Here is a 15,694-nt window from a genome sequence, read left to right as displayed (position 1 = left end):
TACTTCCCTGCTGTACAGGCCCCCAGTACGTCTAAAGCATATAACCCAAGCCAATTGTATATGTACAGCCTGCAATGAGCCTACTACTCGATGCAACTTTACTCTACACCTCCCATCCCCAATTAGTAACTTACACCTACCTAAAGGATGGATCTTAGTTTGTGCTGGTATGGCCTATTACATCATTCCTAAACCATTCACTGGGCTATGTACTGTAGGCAAACTAGGATTATTAACCATACCACCCCCAGCAACCTGTTATCAAAGAGAGTTGCCTCATCTATCCCCCCATTGTGATGATAATGTGGTTCTCACATCAGACATCAGACAGGGAAACAGCTCCCTTGACCCTGTCCCTGATAGGACTCTCAGTACTTGGAAAATCCTACATTGTGAGATAAAAGTCTGCCTGCTCAGCAGACCCTTAAATGACATGTCCCAAGCATTAGATGCTCTAAATCAAGGACTAAACGAAGTTAGGGCTGGATTTCTAGAAAATCAGGCAACCATTGACTACTACTTTAGCATCACTTAGGTGGTAAAGAGTTTCCACACATGTGCTGTTTTAATATAACTGACAATTCTTAAAACGTCTCACAATTAATAAATGACATTTGAGCCCAACTGGACAAAATCACGGTCTCTCCTGGATTGTTTGATTGGCTCGGAGACTAGAATCCAGAGATGCCATTTTGCTGGTGGGAATAATCATTGGTCTTTATTTTTCTCTGTCTTTGTCAATGCCTGTGTCACCTCATGCCTTCCAACATCTCTCCGGAGCCATACCATGGACTTCTTGACCCACCGCTGGGTGTACTTTGACTGCCACACCCTCACGTGGTCCTTTCTCAGCTGGAAGCAGCCAGAGTGGTCATAGTCCCATTCCCTAATGGCAGTTAGGGTTACTGTGTTGGGGGGGAATGAGTAAGGTACAGGTGGGGCTAGGTAAGGAGAGACAGATAGGGGCTATGTGATCAGGCTCACAGAAATCTGAAAAATGTGGAGGTGTGGGGAAACCAGAGATAAGGGAACAAACGGACCACCCAGCCCTAGGCACGTGGAGTGGGTGTCTTTTTATGATAATCACCTGTGACCAACAAAGAATAACCAGACCCTAAAAAGGAAGTAAGCCATAGAAGGTGTTATCATTAGTCCTTGCTCAATGGTGATATCAATAGAGTTGTTAAAACGATTTAAGTTCCCTGGTTAGCTTTCTATAAAAGACCAACCCTAAAGGCCCTCAGTGGCAACCCTGTTGGGACCCCTCTCACTCTCAAGAACTTTTTCTGTATCCTTGCTTAATAAACTTCTATTACTTTACTCAAAAAAAAAAAAAAAAAAAAAAAGCTTAGGAGACAAACCATAAGAGACTCTTAATCATAGGAAACAAACAGGGTTGCTGGAAGTAGGGGATGAGGTAACTGGGTGATGGACATTAAGGAGAGTACATGATATAATGAGCACTGGGTATTATATAAGACTGATGAATCACAGACATACACCTCCGAAACCAATAATACAGTATATGCTAATTAATTGAATCTAAATAAAAAAATAAATTGAAAGAAAGAGTCTTAGGTTCCAGGGATTAGGATATGGGCGCCTTTTGGGGGGTCATTATTTTGCCTGCCACACCAGGAAAATTGATCAGCCAAAGAGAATCAGCTGAAAAACTATTATAAGCAATAAAATAATTCATTAGAGTGGCTGGCTATAAAATTAATATATAAAAAAGCAACACCCATCCACCTAGCAACCAAAATGATAAAAAGCATAGAAATATATATATATATATATGTTCTCGATTATGCAAGAAAATGGTAAAATGTCATTGGGGAGAGCAAATATCAACCTGGGCATCAGAAGAAGGAAAGATAATTATTTTTCAATGCATCTGCTTTTACATTATTTAAGTCATTTTATAGCCATCTTCTGCTGAAGAAATGAATCTGATCTTGTCACTGCCTGTTTAAAATCTTGTATTAGTTTTTTGGTTATTGGTGGTATTGCTGACTATTGGAATCATTTTTGTGGGTTCCTTTTTGTTTTCGTTGTCAATTATCTAGCTCCCTTTTCCTATTTTGGGAGAATCTGCTATTGTGTATGGTGTTGATAGGACTCAGTGCCCCATCTTTTACCACGGAACCTGAATGAGAAAGAAATTGCATCCCCCTAACCAAGCCGTTGACTCTGCAGGTGGTTACACTGAAACTGTAGGACACTTAGATCTATTCAGGGAACCTGCAGAACCATCCGCCCGCCCGCACTGGTGGCGGTGGGCTCCTGCCAGTCTGTACCAACTAAAAACCAGCTATCGTACTGTGTGGTTTTGACCTGTGGGAGCTCTTTGGTTTTCTTCTGTTTACCAAATTTACCTTCAGCCTCGTGCTGATTTTGTGAGTCCCCCAGCTTGTGTAATAATGTTCTTTTTTCCCATTTCTTGTAACAAAAAACTCCGACTCCACATCTCAGTTAAACCTCAACACACACACACACACACACACACACACACACACACACTCTCACACACACACACACACACACGCCTCTTAGCAAATCATACAAAGCCCCACTTTTTTTTTTTTTTTTTTTTTTTTTTTGGTAGGCTTCTCTCTCATCTACCTCATCCCCAGGACATATCTGGATTTTCCATAATTTCCCAAACATCCTATGCCTTTTTGCCCCTCCATAACTACTGAGTGCTTTCTTGCCCAGAGAGGCAAGTACGTTCTGAGCTTTTAATACCCACTTAATTCAACTATAATTTCTCTATAGTATCCCTTCACAGTACTTTGTCTCCTATTTCTACGGTCTATTACAATATATATCATATTACATTTGAAGTATTTGAACTATTTTGTATCAGGCTAGGAAGTCCTAGGGAGGATCTGCCCAACAGAGCCTGTTTCAGCACAAAGCATTTTGGGGTTCCTTAATAAATATTAGTTGGCTGGGTGGGGGGATGGGGTAACTGGGTGATGGGCATTAAGGAAGGCGCCTGATATGATGAGCACTGGGTGTTATATGCAACTGATGAATTACTGAACACTACATCAGATGTACTAATGATGTACTAATGATATACTATACGTTGGCTAACTGAATTTAAATTAAACTAACAATGTACTATACGTTGGCTACTTGAATTTAAATTAAAAAATAACAATTAAAAAATTTTAAAATCAAATAAATATTAGTTGGCTAAATGAATGAAATTAGTTAAATACATTTTTGATGATTCAAGGTCATTATGACCACAACCACCCGTTTCTGGTCATTTTACTGTAGCTCTTTGGTGTCACGAAACGTTATAGGACGATTTGTTCCTTTAAGAATATATTTAATATTTGGGGCACCTGGGTGGCTCAGTCAGTTGAATGGGCTGATTCTTGATTTTGGCTCTAGTGGTAGTGGCGGTCTCAGAGTTGTAGTCTCTGGGTCCTGGGATCTAGCCCCCTGTCAGGATCCAAGCTCAGTGCAGAGTCTGCTTGTCCCTCTCGCCCCACCCCCACCATGTGCTCTCTGTCTCTCTCTCTCTCAAGTAAATAAATAAAATCTTAAAAATATGAATATTTATTATTTGACAGCTGAAAAATGGCTTCCATGTACGTTTCCTTTTTTTTAAGTTTTTTAATTTAATTTTTTTTTTTTTTTTTTTTTTAGTAATCTCTATGCCCAGTGTGGGACTTGAATTTCCAAGAGGGAGGGTCACAGGCTCTACTGACTGAGCTAGCCAGGCGCCTCTATACATATACTTTGTTGATTTTTGTTATAACCATGTGCAGTAAGGCAGGGTAGTAAGTTCCAGAGAGACTGAGTAACTTTCCTAAGATTACATGATTTGTAAGTGGCAATAATGATAATAAAATTAATAAAAGAAAAATGTAAAATTTACTTAACACTTACCATATCCAAACACTTTTTTTACTTGCTGTGTGCAGTTGGATCCTTTTCACTATGTGTTTTATGGATGGGGAAACTGAGGTCACCAGTTAGTAAGTATTAAAGCTGATATTTGAACCAGATCTACTGAAATGGAATCAGCTTCCCAAATCATTATGCCACACTGGTAATTTTTTTAAAAGATTTATTTATTTACTTGAGATAAATAAGGGGGGAGCGGGGGGGGCGGGAAGAGGGAGAAGCAGGTGCCTCCCTGAGCTCATAGCTGACATGGGACTCGATCCCACGACCCAAGACCCCAAGATTCCAAGACCACTTCCTGAGCTGAAACCAGGAGTCTGCTGCTTAACAGGCTGCGCCACCCAGGGGCCCCTACACTGACAATTTTACTATAATCTCCTGCTGGCTCCGAAGGGTGATATTTTATGGCTTCATATAGCTTCTTTTTGTGCTATTTTCTTGTTAGCATGCAGTGCCATTTTGTTGCTGCTACTTCACTACTTATCTGTGCTGGAAACCAGTTAAGTAAATTTGGTGTTAGGTCTAAAATTAGGAGGAAATGGATGACTACCTGTGGATTTTGTAACATCTTTTATGGGAAAACCTTTTTTGTTTGTTTGTTTACTTTTTGATCCTCCATTATATTCTATTTAATAAAAGTCCCAGAAAAGTGCCCCGTCTCAGACAACTTTGAGTTCACTCATGCTACTGACCTGAAAACAAGGTTCTGTAAGTAGTCAATGGGGTGTTGGAGTGGCAATTATCTGGAAGACATCAACTGTTTTTTTAGCACTTGAGCTCATCCGCCTGAAAAAAAGAGACACTGGCCCACTCAGTGAACCTACCACAGGTTGTTTCCGCTGTAAACTGCTTCAACAGTGGTAAATGGCTGGAAAGATAAATGGATATACCTTGCCAAAGAAGCAGAGCTCACGGCTTCAGAAAAACTGCTGAGCTCTAGAACTCGTTAGTAAATGCCCTTTTTGAAGGGTTTATTCTTTTACCAATGAATATTTCTTTACTACAACTTTTCTTTTTATTATGTATTTTTATATGTGTATGTATCACAAAAAAAAAAAAAGTCCAAATAACTCTTGATTTCGGCTTAGGTCATGATCTCAGGGTGGTGGGATGGAGCCCCACATCAGGCTCTGCCCTCAGTGGGGAGTCTGCTTCTCTCCTTCTCCCTCTCCCATTGCCCCTCCCCCTACTTGCTTGCATGCATGTGTGCGCGCACTCGCGCTCTCTCTCTCGTATAAATAAATAAATAAATCTTTAAAAAAAAGACTGCTTTCACAAAATAACATATTGTATGGATTACAACAACATCACTACAACTCAAACTCTACCTTTTATTCACATCTAGGTGAATGAAACCAAATTTCAAATAGGAAATTTCACATATCTAAAAACATCGATTGATAGCAGTCAAATGACAAAAAAGGACCAGGCAACAAGGTCAGGCATTGAAATTGAGCAGAGATGCATCTTTTCTATTCCTTTGTCAGATGACAGTGATTTTTGTTTTTTTTCCAAAGACTGCTTATAGAACAGTAGTAAAGGAATAACAGCAGAGCTGGAACAGTCTTTTCCTTTTGCCATATAATTTTAGGGAAGTCAGTGCTGCCATCTCTGCCTTCTGTAGTTTCTCTTTTTCTTTTTTATCAAAAGATTTTATTTATTTACTTATTTGAGAGAGACAGAGAGAGAGAACACACGCACAAGCTGGGGCAGAGGGAGAGGGAAAAACAGACTCCACACTGAGTGAGGAGCTGGATGTGGGACTCGATCCCAGGACCCTGAGATCATGACCTGAGCCGAAGGCAGACACTTAACCAACTGAGCCACCCAGGCACCCCATCTATAGTTTCTCTTTTGAAAGGAATGATAAGCATAGGATTAATCCAAATTACAAGACTTATGGAAATGTTGGTAGAGAAATTTGAGGAAGGTCCAAAGCTCATTGGATATATATATATCCAAGGATATATTTATTATATATAAACATAAATATATAACATAAATAATATATAATACTATGTAATATATACAAATATATAATATAAATATCTATAAATAAATCCTGGGATATATTTATTAAGCTATTTCTATATATCTCTAGGGATACAAAAATGATAGGGTCCTGGTGATACAAAAATGATAAGCATAATCTCTGTCCTTGAAGATCTTAGAAATATGGGTCTTCTTCAGATTTTTTTTTTTTTTTTTTTAAGTAGGCTCCACACCCAGCTTGGTGCTTGAACTCACAACCCTGAGATCAAGAGTTGCAGGCTCTATTGACTGAGCCAGCCAGGCGCCCCTTTGGGCCTTAAATAAACAAAAGGTGCTTATAAAAAAAAAAAAGCAAACAAAAAAATCTAATCATTTGGTTTCAGTTTCAACATTTTATAGATACATTAATTAATTATGGTATAGTCTAAGCTTTTTGAAACAAAGAGATCTAAAAATACAGTGACCTAAAGAAAAGTATCATTTTCTCTCTTTCACCTAATAGTCCAGAAGTAGGTGGTTCTGGGCTGGTAAAGAGGCTCTGCCATCTTCAATATGTGGCTTTTGTCTCTGGGTCCAAGCTGGCTGTTCTTGCCTCCACCATCACTTTTGCATCCAGACCAGAAGGTTAGAGGAAAAAACAAGTTGGAAGCACGCCAATTTCTTTGAGGAAAAGACCTGGTAGTGGCAGAAATCACTTCTCATTTCCATTGATCAGATTTAGAAAAATGGTTGCAATTAAATGTAATACTCCAGCTGAATGGCCTAGCAAAAACTTCCGTGTTGTTACTAAAGGATCATCATCCGTCTCTGCTCTATGTAGGTATGGCCAAGAGAGTTGATCAAAATTATCTTGTTTTAGTAGCTCTAAGAGACTTTCCTCAGGAGCTAAGCCTCCAGACTTTGAGAAAATACACTTCAAAAACATCTTGAAGATAAAACCTTGGGTGACCCCACCTCATACAATGTGTTGTTTGATGATCAATGATATGCATCAGGACCTGCTTGCTGATTCTTTAATTTGGGGAAGATATACACTCATGCAACTAATAAAATTATCTAGGAATTTGCTTTAAGTTGATTTGGGAATGGGGGGGTGAGGGAAGAAGTAAGCATATGTAAAAAATGAAGCAAGACTGATCATGAGTTAACTGTTGAACCTTTTGCATATGTTTTAACTTTTCTATATTACAAAGTTTGAAGGGTCAATAAATCATAATTGCTAGCATCCATATAGGGAACTGCAGATTCTCAAATCTGTTTCATAGGTATTATCTTCGTAAGAATTGATTAAGTTCCATAATAATTGTTAGCATTATTCTCCTCTATTTACTTTGAAGAACAGAAAACATGGAAGAAGTAAATGCTACAGAAGTATCTATGAAATTAAAAATGCATGTTACAACAAAGAGTTTAAAAGTGCCTGACAACATATAACTTTATTTTCATTACCAGCCTACTTATATCCCTTTTAAAAATAAAATTATATCGTGCAATATGAGAGCATGTGCTAGGAAGAGAAGAACATAATCTCTTGTGTTAGAATGTGATGTAGTATAAAGAGAAAGCTTTGGAGTGAGAAATCTGGCTAAGACTTTGCTCTACTCTACTAGCTATGGGACTTGGACCATGTCATTTAATTTCACTGCATCTCAGTTTTCCAATTTAACATATGAGATTAATATTTAACTTGTAGGTTGTTGTGAGGATAAATGCAGATAAATGTAACTATTATTATACATAAAGTGATAGAAGTGTTTATTTTTTCCTTTATGGCTGATGTTGTCAAAGTAGTGCTTTAAAGAAAAATACTATCTTGGGGCACCGTGTGGCTCAGTTGGTTAGGCCTCTGACTCTTGGTTTCGGCTTAGGTCATGACCTCAGGGTTGTGGGATAAGCCCTGAGGTGGGCTCTGCACTCAGTGGGGAGTCTGCTTGAAGATTGCCTCTCTCTGTCCCTCCCTCACAACACACTTGAGCTATCTTTCTCTGTCTCAAATAAATAAATAAATCTTTAAAAAAATAAAGAAAAATACTCTCCAATTTTCCTTCTAGTTTTGATAGAATTCTTTAAGTGTCCATATCTAAAAAGATGCCTATGTGAACATTAAGAAGAAAAAAATTCCATCTGTAATGAATTACCTATTGGCCAGTAAAATAAGGGTTAGGGAGAGCCTGTAGAAGACAGATGGATCTTGGAGAATGGCAGTGGATTATTGTAAATTCAATTATATAGTGATTCCAATCATGGCTGCTATTCTAGATGTGGTTTTGTTGCTAGAGCAAATCAAAACTGAGCCCCTTATACAGAACCATTCCCTGAGAGGGATCTGTCACGTAGCTGGGGGGTTTATTATGTTGCACTATTTCCATTATGGGAAGGTCAGAACTTTGTTCTCACTGGAATAGATGCTTGGACTATATATAGCTTTTCCTTCTCTGTACCTAAAGTTTATGCCAAAACCACCATCCATGGATTTATGGAATGGCTTATCCACTGCCATGGTATTTCTTACAGCATCACCCTGTAAATCTTACCTTGTTCCCCCTCATCCTAAAGCTACTGACTTGACGTAATGGTGGAGTGGCTTTTTGAGGACTCATTTATGGCACCAGCTAAATGACACATGGCATACCTTGCGCAGCTGAGGCAACATCCTCTAAGAGGCAGTGTATGCTCTAAATCGGATAATAATAGAGGTGGGGCTCCCATAGACAGGATTCATGGGTCTGGGAATTAAAGGGGGTGGAAATGGGAGTGACTCTTTTCATTATTATCCCTAGTGATCCACTAGCAAATTCTGTTTCTTATCCTTGTGACCTTGGTTCCATTAGGATACAGTTCTCAGTTCCAAACAGAGGAATGCTTCCACCAGAGGACACAATAATGGTTCCATTAAGCTGGAAGTTGAGACTGCTCCCTAGTCAGTTTGGGCTCCTCACGCTGATGAATCAACAGCCAAAGCAGGTGGTTACTGTTCTTGGCGTGGTGACTGATCCTGACTACCAAGGGGAAATTGGGTTACTACAGCACAGTAGAGATTGTGGAAGATCTCTCAAAGTCCTCTTACCACTCCTACATCCTGTGATTTAAGCCAAGGGAGAAACTACAACAATCCAGTTCAGGCAGGACTAATGGCCCACACCCTTCAGAGGTGAAGGTCAGGTCACCCTACCAGGCAAAGAACCAGAGAAGGAGTTTGCTAAAGGAAAGAACTATGGAATTGATAGTAGTTATGAATACCAGTTACAACCATGTGACCAGGAGTAAAAATGAGGACTGTAATAATCACAACTATTAAAGTGAAAAAATTACCCTAGCCACATCAGTGATTACACAAACTTCTGAATGCTTTATGGCATTTAGCTACTATTTGAGTTTATTGTGGAATTCCCATTTCTAAAAGGAAAAGAATTTCTTTAAAGGTGTTTTTTTCTTTTTTCATTTTTTAAAAATAATCTCTACACTCAATGTGAGGCTTGAACTCATGACCCTGAGATTGATGATCCCATGCTCTTCAGACTGAGCCAGCCAGGTGCCCCCCTGGAAAAGAATTTCTTAAAAGTCTACTTTTTTTCATTACCTACAAGCACATTACATAATATTAATCAATTAAATGCTGTTCACTAAAGGTTTTAATATTTTACATATTCAAAATTAGTACGCCAAAGCACAGCTGAAGCAGCAATGACTTCCTGTTAGTTGCCACAGCCAGATATTCCTAAGCAGTATTCATCACTTTATATTCTAGTTATTTGTTCACTGATACAGTTCCCAGGCTAGACTACAAACTCCCTAATACAGCTATTTTTTCTCCATTTTATATGTAGTACCCAGCTAATGTCCAGGCACTAGAAATAATCTATCCAGGGGGAAAAATGTTTTCAGTATGTGTGGTCATATAAATGAATGAACTGATATTACATGTGTATAAATGAGTAAGTCTAAAGTCACTAATAATTGATGACTGTAAATAAACATCCTTGTAATCATTTAAGAAAGGGGTAAGGAAAATAATTTTGGAATCAGAAAGATGGGAGTTTGAATGCTATCTTTGCAATTTGTTAGTTATTAAGCATTGAGCACCTCACTTAGTCTCTCCAGAGTCTTAATTTCCTCTTTTGCAAAATAAGGTAAAATGTTCCAGCATTGTTATGAGGATTGGAGATAATTTATGCACCTGACACAGTGCTTAGCTCAGAGTAGGTGCTCAATAAAAGATAGTTTTATTTACTTATTTATTTATTTATTTATTTATTTATTTAATTTATTTCAGAGTGAGAGTGAGAGCACATGCACACAAACATGTGCGGAGCTATGGGTAGAGGGAGAAGCAGAATCCCTGCTCGATCCCAGGACCCCGGGATCATGACCTGAGCAGAAGGCAGACGCTTAACTGACTGAGCCACCCAGGTGCCCCAAAGATAGTTCTATTATTAACTACTACATAGTTCTATTATTTACTCTTGCTGTGTGTCCAGGAGTAATTAAACAACTCTTTGTATACATTATTAACATTTCTGAACTAGTATTTTGAATTTACTGGAATTATTTAGAAAACAAAAAACAGTTTATGATGTTCTGCCTCAGAGCTGGAATTGTTTTAAAAAATTAGAATACTCTTACAAACCTTGGGAAATTCCCTCACACTTGGGGTTTTGAGAAATTTTCATCTATCTGAACATATACCGATATTACAGAATTATTAGAAGAATCAAATATGCAAATGAGTTTTATAAACTATAAAGTGCTAAACAAATGCTAATTATTGTTTTTATATCTTTGACCTGAGTCCTTCAGCTGTAATTGTGAGGACATTTTTCTGTCATTGCACTACTATAACAATGCATTTTTATCTCCTTGTCCATTTCCTAAAGAAAAATCAGAGCTGAAACCTGCCACTGGATTCACAAAGATATCATGAGGCCCAATATAACCTAGTGTTCATTACAAATTCATAAAACTCCCATCCTTAGAGACATATACTGCAACTGCCAAAAGAAGTTTTAAAAGGCAAAGTGCTGTGTATCATTTTGTACTCATCAACATATTCTGCTTGTTGAAAACCTAATGTTGTTTAAGTAAACTTCTTAGAAACTTTGAAAAAGTCAAGAGCACATTTCATGAGGTACCTAATGTGCCACTGACTCTCCCCATAACCTTTACCTTTGAGATTTTAGAACAAGTGCTTTGTATAATCAAACCAAGATGGCCCTAGGCAGAATAGGGACATTGATTTTATGTGTTTATGTGAGGTGGGGGTCATGTTGTTTTGTGTGTTTTTGTTTTTGTTTTTTTAATGTGGCTTCATAGCTAGCAGTTCCTAAATTCAGCTGCATTTCAGAATTGCTCAAGAATTCACCCCAGTTCTGTTGAGACAAAATAATACAAGGAGGAGCCCTAGAAACAGTATTTTGAACAAATTCCAGGTCCTTCATATGCAATCAACTAAACATCTCTGTCTGTGGAACACTGGCAAGTGGCTTATCTTGCCTTGGTGTTGCTTTTCTCTTCTCCCCTTTTAGTGCTCTTTCCTTTGCCAGTGGTTCTTTACTTTCCAGGGTCCCCAGTGTCAGGATAAAAATCCATCTGATATGTCATTAACACCTTAGTGTAACTTAGTTTAATGTGCCATTTCTTTAGAAATGTTAATGGTGTGATTTGAGGCTCTATGATAACTTGGGGTGGGGGTGGTTAAGGGTGGAGAAGCTTTGCTTCCTGGACCCCAAAATGACATTACTTAGGGAATAACTTCCTTTAAAGTCAACCTTCCCATAAACAAAAGCTTGGGGAAAAAAAAAAAAAAAAGCAGTCCTACATATAAATCACTATAGAGGCATGAATTTTAGGAAGAGAGTGAAAATGAAGTCAATAGAAAATCTGAATAGCACCTGGAATTTTGACCCAAAAGTCCCTACAAAGCTTGCTGTTTTCGGTTTTTCTTTTTTTAAAATTCGAGCAAATGTTTGTGATCTTTCTTAGGGATTGGTGGATTGTTCTCACTGGAATTATTTAACATGGGGTGGCTCCCCACTTGGTAGAAATGCTGTAAAGGGGATTCAGAATCTCTCAATAACCTTAACATTTTGTTCTATCCCAAAGACTTCATATTCTCTGATAACCAAAATTATTTTATTGGTTTGATATTTCCCCAGTCTGTAACAAGTAGGATTAAAGACTTTACGTTTGATACATGTCTGTTAGCTCCTTTAGTTTGACCTTTACTTGGCAGTCTGTGTCCAGGGCTGCCATAAGGCTTAATAGAGGACATTTTCAGGAAAGTAAGATTTCTATTATCAATCCAAATAGCTCTTGAAATTGTTCTTATGGTCTAGACACTCATTTTTAATCCTGTGAATTATTGCATTAGCTCCATAACTACCTCTGGTCTCTTCTTCTCCTCCAAACTATGGTCAGATTCCAATTTCTAAATGTAAATGTGCTTGTATCGCTTTCCTATTTCAATGGGCACTCCATTATCTTCCATAAAAAGTTTAAGTTCCATACAATGTATGTATAAGGCTTTTTAATGACCTGATTTCTATTAGTCTTTTCAAAATTCCCAATATGTCAATATTGCTACCACAAACCGTTTGCAATTCCTTGAATTCTCTAAGTCCTCTTATGCCTCTGCAGTTATATAAAAACTGTTCCCTCTGCCTAGGACAGCATTCCCTTCTTCATTTTGCTAATCTTTATTGAGTCCTTCAAGATCCAACTTTGGCGTCAACTCTCTTGAAATAGTCTTTGATTCAAAAAGAGTGTAAGAGATCCTTCTTTTGAAGTCCAATGGTATCCAGAAATACCTCTAGTATAGTAGTAATTGCAATGTGTTGCTATTGATTTTCTTATCCATTTTCCTTACTAAAATGTAAGAGCCTTGAAAGTAGGGATTATTTTCATTATATATTTCTCAGTGTCTAGTACAAAGAATGCATTAGTAAATATTTCCAAAAATAATGACTCTCAGAATAGAGGGCTCCTAATTCCATGATCTTACCAAAACATAAGGTCAGATTCATGGTCAACATTCAAGATAACTGTTACCAACAGAAACTGTTATGAGTGAGGGAAAAAAAACCCCAAACTGTAGGGTAATATCTCAAAAGGGCCAGACCACATTGGGTGAGGGGACACTACTGAAACACAGTCCATCATACAAATTCCGAATGGAGAAGAGACCTAGAAGCTCACAGAGATGTCCATGAGGTTGCAAGAAGGAGCACAGAATATAAGTGGAGCTGGGTGGGATGTGGAAATGCAATTTTGTGTTTTTCTAGGGATAATTCTTGGGATAGTTTAAATGCCCTACTATGCCATGTTCTTATCTGAAGGAAAAAAACCTAGAAGCAGGCCTCATAGATTGCAGTTAACCTTTTCTTCCTTGAAATCTTGAGGGCTAATTTGTGATTACAGTAGTAGGTAGAGTAATTAATTTTGTACAAGTGAAGTATGACAAGTAATCATAATAGAATTATATACTATATATATATTTCCCATGCCACCCTACAAATGATAATGGTATTATATTTACTTACGTGACCTCAACATGGCACCATATGCATACTTCCAGTAGCCTCTGGTGAATGTTTGTAGTAAATGGAGTCTACAAACAGTCAAATTAAAAATACATATGAAGATCATTAGAAAACATAGGTTCTTTTATTTAAAAATGTCCTATCCGATGTCCAGTTTACCACTGGCTTTTTTTCATTTTTGTTACTTTTTGGCCAAATAGAAGTGTTATTTATAAAACCAGCACTATATCCCTTAATCCATACACATCTGTATATACATATGTATGTGGATATAAATAAAAATAGTCTACTGATTTTAATTTGATAAACATTTATCGAATACTGATCATGAGCAAAAAACTATAGGTATGTTATTTACCTATATGTGTTTTATACACACACACACACACACACACACACATATATATATATATATATCATACATATAGGTAGGTAGATATATATCTATATTTATATATCATATAGATAAGTAGGTAGATATAAAGATTTTATTATGATACAGAGCCTTGTTTTAAAGACTAAATATGGTAGGGGCGCCAGGGTGGCTCAGTTGTTAAGTGTCTGCCTTCGGCTCAGGGTGTGATTCCAGGGTCCTGGGATCGAGCCCCGCATCGGGCTCCCTGCTCTGCTGGGAGCCTGCTTCTTCCTCTCCCACTCCCCCTGCTTGTGTTCCCTCTCTCGCTGGCTGTCTCTCTGTCAAATAATTAAATAAAATCTTAAAAAAAAATAAAGACTAAATATGGTATATACTTCCAAGATCTTTTTACAGTGATGATTATCATTCCCTTGACATCCTTCAGACCAGTAGGGTATTTCCTAGACTCTAAGATGTGCTTGAACAGCCCTCTTACAGTTTAACCTTTGGCTTTTTGTTTTCTAATTCCACAGAGCTTGTTCCAAGGGAAATTTATTTTCCCAGGGAGGAAGCTGACTTAAACCCTTAGATACAAGTGGTGCAGCCACAGTGCAAAACAGTATGGAGGCTCCTCAAAAATTTAGAAATAGAATACCATATGATCTAGTAATTCTACTACTAGGTATTTACTCAAAGAAAATGAATACACTAATTTGAAAAGATATATGCACTAAGCGTCCCCTATGTTTATTGCAGCATTATATACAATAACTGAGATATGGAAACAGCCCAAGTGCCCATCAATAGATGAATAGATAGATGTGGTGAATATACACAATGGAATATTACTCAGCCATAGAAAAGAATGAAATCTTGCCATCTGCAACAATGTGGATGGATCTAGAGGGTATAATGCTAAGTGAAATAAGTCAGTCAGAGAAAGACAAATACCATATGCTTTCACTCATATGTGGAATTTAAGAAACAAAACAAATGAACAAATTTAAAAGGAGGCAAACAAAAAACAGACTCTTAATTATAGAGAACAGACTGATGGTTACCAGAGAGGAGGTGGGCCAGGGAAGTAGGTGAAATAGGTGAAGGGGATTAAAAGTACACTTATTGTGATGAGCACTGAGTAATGTGCAGAATTGTTGAATCATTATATTCCACCTGGAACTAATATAACACTGTATGTTAACTATACTGGAATTTAAAAAATAAACAAATTTTAAATATTAAATTAAATTTTATTTAATTTTAAATATTTAATTTATTTAATATTAAATTATTAAATTTTAAAAATTAAATAAATATTAAAGTGGTTTTATGTCAATTACATTTCAATTAAAAATAAATAAATACTGGGGTAGAATCGGAGGAAAGAAACAATTGAAATACCTTTAAATTTCCTTTAAACAGTACCTAAGGGGCGCCTGGGTGGCTCAGTCGGTTAAGCGTCTGCCTTCGGCTCAGGTCATGATCCCAGGGTCCTGGAATCAAGCCCTGCATCAGGTTCGTACTCAGAGGGGAGTCTGCTTCTCCTTCTTCTGCTCCTGCTCCCCCTGCTTGGGCTCTCTCTGTCAAATAAATAAATAAAGTCTTTAAAAGCAACAACAACAAAAAACAGTACCTAAGAAAATGAACACACACCACTTATCAGGTTCTTCGTAAGTGCCAGATACCTCACAACTCTTTCTGGTAGTTAATATTATCTTTATTTTTATAATTTAGGAGAGCAAAGCTAAAAGATTGAATAATGACCAGTTACACAGCTTGACAATGACCTAGTCAGAATTTTTTGAGAATGTAACTCTAAAGTTTTGTTTTTCCTAAATTAGCTATGTTGTTAAAGAGGGAAACATTATTCTTCCAAATATCATAGCTG

General features: G+C 37.4%; 1 protein-coding gene across 1 annotated transcript in view; it reads right to left on the bottom strand.

The window, feature by feature from the left end:
* Positions 1 to 15,694, bottom strand: part of MOB1B (MOB kinase activator 1B) — a 96,932-nt gene that overhangs the window by 75,715 nt on the left and 5,523 nt on the right. The window contains exon 4 of the mRNA XM_057309832.1: positions 15,208 to 15,386. The gene's annotated coding sequence lies outside the window, so the exon portion shown is untranslated. The remainder of the gene's footprint in view (positions 1 to 15,207; positions 15,387 to 15,694) is intronic.

This window comes from Ursus arctos, unplaced genomic scaffold (assembly GCF_023065955.2).
Source record: "Ursus arctos isolate Adak ecotype North America unplaced genomic scaffold, UrsArc2.0 scaffold_9, whole genome shotgun sequence".
NCBI lineage: Eukaryota > Metazoa > Chordata > Mammalia > Carnivora > Ursidae > Ursus > Ursus arctos.
Note: the sequence above shows the minus strand (reverse complement) of the source record. Positions and strands in the feature narration are given on the sequence as shown.